We start from the raw sequence: 11372 nt of genomic DNA on the forward strand, positions 1-11372 counted from the left end.
TGCATGTATGTGAGTGCACCCGTGTCGTGCAATGCTGCAGAGGTCAGAAGAGGGCTTTGGATTCCCCTGGCACTGGAGTTAAGGATGGTTCGTAGCCGCTATGTGGGTGCTGGGAATCGAACCCAGGTCCTCTGCAAGAGCAGTCAGTGCTCTTAACCACAGAGCCATCTCTCCAGCCCCTGGATTAGTTTCTTGTGGCTGTTGTAAAGAACTGCCACACACTTAGAGCCTTTAAACACAAATATATTCACTTAAAGCACAAATGATTACTTTATAGCTTTGGCAGTCAGAGATATGAAATGAGATCCAGGAAACTGAAACATGTGCCAGTAAAGCTGTGTTCCTTTCTTCAGGGTTCAGGGGAAAACCACCTGTTTCCTGACTTTGTTCAGCTCTTAGAGGCCACTCACATTCCTTGGCTCACGAACCCCTCATCTTCCAGCTCTATAACTAGCAAGGGCTGGTGGGATCTTTTTTATACCCTCCCTCCCTTGCCTCTCTCAATTTTGAAGGGTCATGTTTCTGTTGGACTCACCTTGGTCATTGAGGGTGTTCTCACATCTCAGTGAGCTGATTAACCACTTTGATTGTTTCTATAGCCTTAATTCCCATGTCACGTAAAATGATACAACCACAGATTCTAGGGACTAAGATTTGGACATCTTTAGGGGGTGATTATTAATTCCATTGTGTGTTCTGTGGCCCTTGGGGTTCTACACTTTTGTGTGAACTTTTTCTTCTGTCTAAAATGCTGTTCTCCCTTCTATGAACGGCAAACTCAATCTTCTTTAGTTATCAGCTCCAATAACTGGCCCCCACCTTGAAGTCTTTCCTAAGCCCTGTAAGGTGGTCCTTTCTCTTTTGTGTTCCTCTAACACTGTGTGTGTGTGTATGTGTGTGTGTGTGTGTACAACACTTCTCAGATTGCAGTTTGACTATTCTTTTAGTCATGAGCTCTTGACAACAGCAGCCTGATTAATTCAGCTCTGTTTACTCAGTACTGCCTGGCAAGGTGTTGGTGTTCAAAAAATGTTTATGAATAGGAGAATGAATACAGAGAAAACTCGAAATTGGGGAGCCTGTTATATTTTAATTTAAATTATTTCTTTACTTAATATTTCAATTTCATTCTTAGATTTAAATTTCCTAGCTTGATTTTTAAAAATCCTCTTACTCTCTAGAGCTCCCCTCTCTAGAACTCAGTGTTCCCAACCTGTAGAATGAACAGCAGTGGTTAGAGGAACTTAGTCTCAGTTCTTGTTAGGCCCTCTTGAGCATGCTTCCATGGTGATGTAAATGGAGCAGAACATTCTTTCTTGGTGATGTTCAAGCCTAGGACACATACTAATCTACAGAGGTAATAGTTCAGAGTTCCCAGGGCTTCTTCCATATCCCCCCTCTCCCACCTCTGTTGTCTGTCCCCCACCCCCGCTCCTTTTTTGAGACAAGATCTGACTATGTAGCCCTGACTAGCCTTGAAGTATTCACTAATGTAGGCCAGGCTGGCCTCAAACTCAAGGGAATCCTCCTGCCCTGACTTCCCAATGTTAGGTGTGTAGGCATTTGGTGCTATGTAATGCTATATGTAATGTGCCCTTTGACCTTAGTGTCCAAGGAAAACTCTAGCCATTCTATCAGTAGATGTCATAGAAGATAAAGAGAGTCAGGGAGGAAAAAGTAAAGGATATCTACCTCAGCTCTGTCTTCAGACAAGGAACTTTTTGTTTAACATCTGTGCCTCTATCCACTTCCTAGAAGTAGGTCATGTGATTGTTTCTAGCTGCAAGAGAAGCTGGAGAATGTAGATTGTATTCTGGATAGCTAAGTTTTTTGTTTAGAAAGAAAAATAACAGGAATATCAGGGGGCTGCTAGCAGCCTGAACCATAATTTCCAAATTCCCAAGGATTCAGAGGTTCAAGGTGGGTGTGCTGGCCTCTGTCCTTGATGTGTGATGATGTTACAATAGCAAAATGCCCCTTAAGAGAATATTGGTCAAGAGAGTAAGAATCTCTGCCCTGCATGGAACCTTAACTTTTCTGTTTTTCCAGGTCAATCTTACCTGGTCATAGGACTACCCCCAAGGAATGTACGTTCACCTTAAGTCATGCCAGAGCGATAGGTGGAATACCTAGTGTGTTGATGAGATATGAACTTTTCTGCCTGGAATCCTCACCATCTAGCGCAGTTCTTGTTGACCAGGCTGCAGACACATAGCTCATCATGCGTCTACCTGCTTTTCTGAATTCTTCTTTTCTCTTTATACCTCTTTTCTAACCATGCTTTTCTAACACTTTGGACTGCCCCAACATCTTGTATGTCTTTATTTATTCTCTAAAGTTCCCTTCTCCTCCCCACCATGCAGCTGCTAGTCCATTGGTCTGACCTCCATGCCAGCTCTAAACTGGTCTGGCTTTATGGCTTTTTCTCTCTTCCCTCCATTCTCCTCAGGACAGCTGGTGAGATTTATAGCTTGCCTTCCCTGAGAATTTCTTTTAAACTCCAACCCAATTTTCTTAAACTTTTCATTTGAGTCTGCTCTTAAATTCTTTTATAAGACTGAGAATCCTAAAAGAGACCCCATTTTCCCCTGTATCACCAGTATGTCATAAGGAAGCTTAATATTAACATGGAGGTGAGTTTAGTAGAAGGCAAAGGTTTTCATCTAAGGTTGAGTGACTTTGGCCGCTTTTGCTTGACTTTCCTCTGCTCCTCTTCACCTTAGAAAATTGGTCTGGGATATGTGTTTTGAAAAAAAATTTATAGATTTTGGTGTCAATCTTAGCCTTCTATAAATAGGGTGACCATGTACTCTGCCTTACCTGGAAAAATCCTGGTTCATGCCTATGAGTCTAGTGTATTTATTCAGAATGATTCCCTCTGCCCTATGTGGCCCCAGCTAGCAAAAGAAATTATATAGCCACTTTATTGTGTATGTGACTTTTCCTTGGGATACATGAACAAAGACCTACGAACCCTAGACAGGGCACTGGTGACAGATAGACCAAAACAATGATTCTATCCAAGTCTAGGTTGGTGAACCAATGAGTCTGCTGGGATTTCTTAGAAGAGCTTTGGGGACTCAAAGGCAGCTGTATCACCAGAAAGCTCACCTCAGCGTGGGTGAGGATTCGTGACCTCCATGTCCAATTGGCAGGTGGCTCCACTAGGGAGTTTCTGCTGTCCAGCAGCTGTTCACACTTACACAACTTTGGGGATGGGCCTTATGAATCTTGTAACTTTCTGAACTTCCCGGGCCTTGCAAGTTCCTTCGCCTCTTGAATCTTATGCTCTTCCCTCTTTATCCCGGAGGGAATGTCTCAATTCAAAGGCAATAGCTCTATAACACCTACTGGTAAACAGTGCATATGGAAACAGTATACAGAAACAGAAGGGAGAATAATGGCAAGTAAGTTTGACTTTCAGTAACATAAAGTCTAAAATTCAGAAACTGAGAATCAAGTGTTGTCTATATTATTTAGCATATCATGGCCCAGAAGGAGTTTTGTCTACACAGTGAAGAATAACCTGTGATGGTGATGTGGGCCTGCAACCTTGGCACTCAGGAAGTAGAGGCAGAAGGATCAGGAATTAAAGGTCAGTCTCTGCTATATAACAATTTCAAGGCCAGATTGGGCTCCATGAGATCCTATCTCAAAACAACAAGAACAGAATGGAGAAAAGGAGAAGTAGGAGACAGCAAAGGAGAAGGAGGTAAGGAGGAGAAGGAGGAAGAAGAGAGGAGCTAGAGAGAGGGACCAGTAGTTAAGAGCTTCTTGCTCTTCCATAGGACCTAGGTTTGGTTCCTAACACTTGTGTTGGATGGTTCACAATTGCCTGTAACTCCAACTCCAGGGGATCCGATACCCTTTTCTGGCCTCTACAGGGACCTGCACACATATGATGCACACACACACTCACACACACACACACACACACACACACACACACACACACAAATAAAATAAAAACAGAACTTTAGAAAATACAAGAAGGAGGAAGAGGAAGCGTAGGAAGAGGTAACAGAGGCATAGCTGTCTGAGGAGTCACCTGACGCAGTTCATCTATTGACAGGAGAGATAACTGTCTCCAAGTTGAGGTTTCTAAACTCTGAATGAGATTCAAGTGAACTTCTTACCCCAAATTTGTATGGAGAATTTCTTATGAGAACAGATATTGGTGAACTTTAAAAACTTTTAAATATGTACATGTGAATTGTGAATGTTACGACAGGAGAAAAAAGGCTAATGCCTTTAGCTAAGAAAAGAAAGGCACATATATAATAATAATCTTAGTTTGTAAGATCTAAGTCTCAGAGAGGTTAGCACAGTGCTTAGCACAGGAGAATCATGCTGCCTTCCATTTCTTGAGTTTTTTTTATTTGAGCTGTGTGTTCTTCAATGTAAAACAATTGAGCTGGCATCTTGCTCTGACTGAGTCTTGCTGTCTCCCCACCTGCCTCCCTTCACTCTTCCTTGGGAAAGTGCTGAGGCCAAGCAGGCTTGTCTAGAATGGGAATTCTTTCTGGGCTGTAGAGCAGCCCTGAGTTAATAGGAAATCTGTCTGTGCCTTACTTGTGTGGCATGTGTGGAATGTGAAGAAGGCTGAGTCTTGGGAGATGGGACTCAGATTCTGCTCAGCCCAGTGGGAGGCTGCAGGGCTGAAGTTGCAGCTTGGACTAAGATGACCTCTGCTGGGGTCATATACCCTGAAACAGACGATCTCAGGCCACTGGTAAGAGAAAGAGAGATAAAATAGAGATAGATACATAGATAAATAGATGATAGGTAGATAGATGATAGATGATAGATAGAGTCTGTGTGTGCAATGCATTCTCTGCTTGTTGGTTTTGACAGTCTTCTCCAATGTTTTTCCATGTGCTCATCAATTTGAGAGTTTTCAGAACATTTCCTGTCCTCTGTTCTGTGAGATACTCAGGGTGAGCTTCAGGGAAATTGATTTTATTCTCCTTACTTTGTAGTTCCTTCTCTTCCTCTTCCTCCCCCTGCTCTTCCTTTTTCTCCTCTACTTCCTCTTCCTCCCCTCCTTCCTTCTCTTCTTCCTCCTATGAAGTGGGCTGGTGGAAAGATGAGGCCAGCTTGGGAAGAAACTTACTTAATGTCATTCGAATGAAAGACTCCTCAACTTTCCTCACAGTGGCAAATGATGGCATAGATTGAGGCTTTCCTGTGTGTGCCTGTAAGCTAGCCAGCCAAGATGTCTCCCTGCCCTTCATGGTCATCAGGGTGGTCCAGGAGTCCTCCCCTTTGGATGACTATTCTAGCTCTCCTTCCAGATTGGTTTCTTGCATTTTCCAGCCAGCTTCTGCTGCACCCCTTCTGGACACCTTACGCTCTCCATTTCATAGAGACTTATTCTCATCTTGTGTTATCTCTGTTTTTATAACTAGAGCTTAAAGTGTTGAGAACAGGTATGTATGTGATCATGACACAGAGGAACTGTTTTTCATAAATGCCCAGCACATGGATAAGATCATGTTATATGTTCAATAAAGTTTTGGAATGGGTACAGCAGCAATAGCAGTGGTAGCAGCAGCCCCATTATGAGTTGTCCATGATAACAGAGAAAGGAGATTTCAAGAGGTAAGCAAGGGTCTGGAGGACAGGCACAGTTAAGAGAAAGCAAAGGGCTGGGTGTGGTGGCAGATGCCTTTAATCCCAGCACTCAGGAGGCAGAGGCAGGTGGATCTCTGAGTTCAAGGCTAGTCTGGTTTACATAGCGAGTTCCAGGCCAGCTGGGGCTAGATGGAGATCCTATCTCAAAAAAGACAGAGAGGGAGAGGGAGAGGGAGAGGGAGAGGGAGAGGGAGAGAGAGAGAGAGAGAGAGAAAGGAAAGAAAGAAAGAGAGAGGGGGGGAGGAAGGGAGGGAGGGAGGAAGGAAGGAAGGAAGGAAGGCACTCAACCAGTTTGTTCTGTTCTGGGCTGCCTCTGATTTGCAGACAGAGATGGGGCTGGGAGGACAGCACTCCTCAAGGGTTGCATTTCATCTCAGCATTTACATTTCCCCAGAGTAGATCCCACTGCATTTCAGGACCAGCATAAAGCACTTAATTGAAATCCGTAATTCCAGCCCTCATTAATAACCAATCTTGGGAAGCAGCAAGCTCCATGACCATTAGTGAAGAAGAGCAGGATGCAGACGCAAGTCTGCAGAGGGGAGCAGCAAGTCTCTGGTTCATTTTACAGTTGATTAGAGTGAGTTAAACTTTGCCCTGCTTGTAAGTTGTATATTTAATAGGAGAAGTTGGCAATATGTGATGTTATCAAAATACCACAGGTGCATTGGCTGGCCTCCAATGAGCACTGCTCATCCTAAATGGCGTGGTGACCCCACAGCAATGGGGCCGGGGCGCCATCACACAAGATAGATAATGCGATTGAACCTAATCAGTCCCAGGGAGACAACAGACCTTCACCAACTGACTACAGATTCTCAGGGACCCTAGGTAGCAGCCCTTCCTGCTGTCCAAATCTATCAACATCACTGGTGCGTTGGAAGAGTCTGGAAACCCAGTTTTGGGATCCCATGTTCCATACTAATTTTATGAAATGTATCTTTGGCAAGAAATCTCCCTTCTCTGGACCTCAGTGTTAACGTCTGTGTAATGAGATAAGAAGATGTAATGATGCTAGACTTGCTATGACTGGCATATTGTTTCTGGGGCAGGCTTGGTGAAAGTACTGCTTCTCAGTCCAGCAAGGGGGACAGTTGTTTGCTTTCCCCTAACTGTTGCACATCCTCTGGACTTCCATCTCTAGCTATGATCTTTTTAAATCTCTTTACATCTGGTAATTCATATTTCCCAAATATGTTCATGTCCTGACCACTCTTTTCTTGGTGTTTCATCTATCCTCAGGTACTGGCCTTCATCCCATGGACCTCATCTCTATCTGGAAGACTCTTATTCATCCATCAATACCCATCTTACATGCATTCTATGGTTGTATGAACTCCTCTGAAGCAGTAAAAAATGACATGTGGAGACATTAGATCCAGTTTTGAATCTCGTTTTTGACACTTATTTATGGCTTCAGGCCAGCAAATCATTAAAGCTTTAAAACATTCCAAATTCATTAATTGAGAAAAATATGTTTTCACCTTTTAGAGGACTTTATGTACATGAAAGGTTCAAAAACTCTCTCCTTTCTGGATATCTAAGAGTTAACTCTTTTCTCTATGGCAGGGATTGCAACAAGTTCTTTAAAGACCATGTAATAAGTTAACTAGGCATCCTGGGCCACACAGTCTCTGTTGCAACAATGCTATTATAGAACAACCATTATAACAAAATGGCATTCTGTCACGGACAACATATAAATGATAGGTGAGCCGATGTGCCAATTAAACTTTATTTACAAAAACAGGTAGTGGGTTGATTTGCCTAGTGGCTGTAGTTTGCCAGTCCCTGCTCTAGAATGTCTTGAGCAAAGACTCAGCCCAGTGAATGGCACCCAGAGGCTCATGTGTCAGTCTCTCCTGCTAGGCTGTGCCTTGCTTAAGGACAGGACAGGCACTGTCTTAGAGTATTCTACATCAGTAGGTGCCAACCCATGCATTATTCCACTTAATTATCTCTGCAGTAGATGGACTCTAATCTCTCCCTATCTTCAGATGGAGACACAGGTTCAGAGAAGTAAATAATTCGGTTGGTAAATGGTGGAAGCAAGCTGGCTCCAGAATTCTTATCTCATCTCGACCACAACCCGACAGTGTCAGGGACAAAGACCTGGTAGTCATTAGCAATGAGCACTGAGTAGGTCATGTCATGACTTCCCCACACAGAATGAGGCTTCCTATTCTCCCACACCAGCGTGTACTGTAGTCCATCTTAAATTACCCCCGTTAGATTTGGCTAATGTCTCAGATATGTACAGATCTTTTTTAATCTAATTGTTTTTGCCTAATGTGTTTGTTCCCTGTATCTCCTGCTGTGGAGCTGACCACCATTTCTCTGGAGTTTTTCCAGTTAGAGATGACTGTTAAATTCTGCATCAGTGACTAAAGGCTGGACAGAGTTTGGGATAGAAGTTGTGCTGGTTTTTAGGATGCTTTGCCAAACCCATTTCCTGTGGATTAGGTCTTAAATCCCTATAGTTTAAAAACAAAAATCTGTTAACTTGGCACCTGGTGGACTATAAGCCCTTGAAATTCTAGTCTTGTCCCCATCCCCAAGCACTCATGGCCAGAATCCACAGACATATGTTGGTTTGATTTTGCAGAGGTATAAAATGCAGGCAGCAGGCAGAGATGTGAACATCATACATTTTACTTTTTCTGTGCAGTCCTTAGAACTTTGTAGAAACCAAAGTTCTGTGCTAAATGCATAATATAATCTGTCTCTTCTAATATTTCTTTGAACTCTTAGGGGTATGTGGCATAAACACCACTCTCTAGATGGGGAAACTGAGGCTTAGCATCTTACCTAACGTCCCAACAGTTTTTAGAAGTGAATTGAAAGATCACAGGTAAAACTCATTTCAGCAGCAATCTACTATTCTTGACTTGTTTAGCTTGCCTTATCTGCATAAAAGAGTAAGGACTGGTGTCAAAATAATGACTGTCAGAAAGGAAAGGGCTGAGATTTACTAATGTTGCCCTGTATTCTGCCAACTTCATGGCACTTAGGTTTCTATTGTCTTAACGAGCCAAGCATTTATTCTTATTTGATAGATTAGGAAATGGCTATTCATAGAGGTCACATGTTCCCCTCAAGGTCACAGGACTGAAAAAAAGAGGAGTAATGCTGAATCAAGGGATATCTGACTCTGAAGAGCTACTGTATCTTCAAGAGGGAGAATTTTTATTGCCCTTTGGAAGCACAGGGGATTTTAAAAATCTGACCTTGATCCTGGTAAAGTCCTGGAGTTTGAAGTGGTGAGCGTCAGGGCTGGGGCAGTACACTTGGGTTTTATAACAATTCCCCCAGGAGATTCCAGTGTGGAAGTAGGGTATCAGCTACACCCTTTGAACAAGGGTAGTTGACTTGGGGACTTCTGGGTTCTTCCCTCTCCCCAGGCATCTGATATTACAGAGTTAGAGGAGAAACTATCATGTTAGGTCAAGGGTAAGGATAAAGGCTTAGAAGGGATTCATTATCTTAAGGCTGTAATGAGATACAGCATCTCACATCAAGGAAGCATGGGGGTCTGGGATTCCTAAGGCCTGGAGGAAAGGGGGAGCTTTCAGATGAGTCCCATCCATGTGGCTTAAACCTTCACAAGCCAGGCAGCTGCAGTTAATGCTTGTAGCCACCCAACTTTCAGTGTCTACATTTGCAGCATGAGGGCAGAGCTGGGGTTCACCCACAGGGATCTGAGGAAAAGTGGAGGGGGAGCACTGAGAGCAATGCCTGTGTACGGGGAGTGAAATCCATGTTTCAGTCTTCCTGCCTGTGGTGGTTCAAATGAGAAATGACTCCCACAGGCTCAGGCATTGGAACACTTGGTCTTGTGTTGGTGGTGCTGTTTGGGGAGGCTACTGAGCTTTTAGAATTTGGAGCTTTGCCGGAAGAAGTACATCATGGGGGTGGGGGAACTTTGAGAGTTCATAGCCTCACCTACTTAGAGTTGACTCTCTCTGCTTCCTTTGTGTTGTTGAGATGCGATCTTTCAACTTTGTTCTCTGGCTCTCCATTCCCATGGTGCCTCACCATTATGGACTCTCTGTAACTGTAATCCCAAACCAACTCTTCCTTTTATAAGTTGCTTCTGGTCATGACATTTTTATCACAGCAACAAAAAGTAATTAATACATCACCTGATTGCAGCCCTGGGTTTTCTTATAGGGTTGTAATGCATGATAAGCCAATGATATAATTTATCTCCCCTGAACAAACTCAAATCCAACGAACTCACTCATCCTTGTAAAGCCAGGTTCAAGGAAGGCAGCCAACATTACTGTGCTCCTGCTGTAGTTGAACCATGGAATCTCTCCTGAATCTGCTCATGCTCTTCCTAAGAAGTTCAGAGAAGGTGGAATGCAGAGGGTTCTGGGGCCATCTAGCAAAGAGGACAGTATCCCTGTGAGGATGATGACAGCCAGCAAGTGCCTGGTTCTGGTTCATCACAGGCTGAGCGCTTCATGAGCATTATTTTATCTATTCCCATCTCATATTAAGCTTATGTATTTGGGAAACATTTCTCCTTTTCGGGAATCCGATCTTTCCTTTGTGCAAGTTTGCCCAGGAGGATCTCATTTAGGGGAGCAGTGGGGCAAGCCTCTTTTTATTACCCTTTTATGTTTCCTGAGTTAAAACATGTAAAGGAAATAACACATAAATTATGTTAAGCTGCAAATACATTTTTTATATATAAAATATAAAGTGGCCTAATGTATAACATATATTTAGCTGGTCACCCCCCCCACACCACACATAACACACACATACACACCATAAACACACGTATACACATCACACACATACACACACACCACCCATAACACATACACATGCACACGCACACACATACACACACCACACACACACACACACACACCACACATACACACACATGCACAGGCACACACACATATGCTCACACACATACATACACCACACACATACACACACACACGCACAGGCACACACGCATATACTCACACACATACATACACCACACACATACACACACACACATACACACACAGACACACACACACATACCCTTGTTGATCACTAAAGTCACACCTGGTATCAATAGACTAAAAACTGTAGCTGACATTGGTTCTTAATTCTTCAAAAATGTTCATTGGATGATAATTATCAAGGAACTCCAATGGACTCTCATATGAACATTTGAAAATTGCCCTGTTCTGATTTTTTTCTAGTTCCCTGTCTAGAACTTGTAATGCTAATTACTTTTGCCTTTATTTCTCCTTCACATTTCCTATTCACCAGTCAAGGAGTTTCTTTTCACCCTACATATAAGAGTTATGCAATTTGGGAGTCTTTTAGATAGACCCACTGAAGGGGTACTCCAGTTGCCTCACCCTGTGTCCCTGTTCAGCATGGAAGCAGCCAGAGCGGTCTGCAGTCCTATTCCCTATTGGCAATTTGGTTAACCCCTTCAGAGGATGGTGTGATAAAAATAGGAGGTGGGAACTGGCTAGGCATTTAGGGTAAAAAGACCCCAAAGAAATATAGCCAGTTTCTTGGCTAAAAGTCAAAATGTCCTTGGGCCTGTAGCAACCTACTCTGTTCCAAAGGCCAAAAATGTCAAAAGTATTTGGGAGCTAGTATCTAATCCTTAAAAGATTTTAGGGTTACCTCTTCAGGGGGGGGAATGTTAAGAGCACCCAAAATCCCCATAAAAATAAATAAATGAAAGAAGAAAAAAAAGAAAAAGAAAAAAA

This window comes from Nannospalax galili, unplaced genomic scaffold, assembly GCF_000622305.1.
Source record: "Nannospalax galili isolate Female #2095 unplaced genomic scaffold, S.galili_v1.0 scaffold34, whole genome shotgun sequence".
In the NCBI taxonomy this organism is placed as follows: Eukaryota; Metazoa; Chordata; class Mammalia; order Rodentia; family Spalacidae; genus Nannospalax; species Nannospalax galili.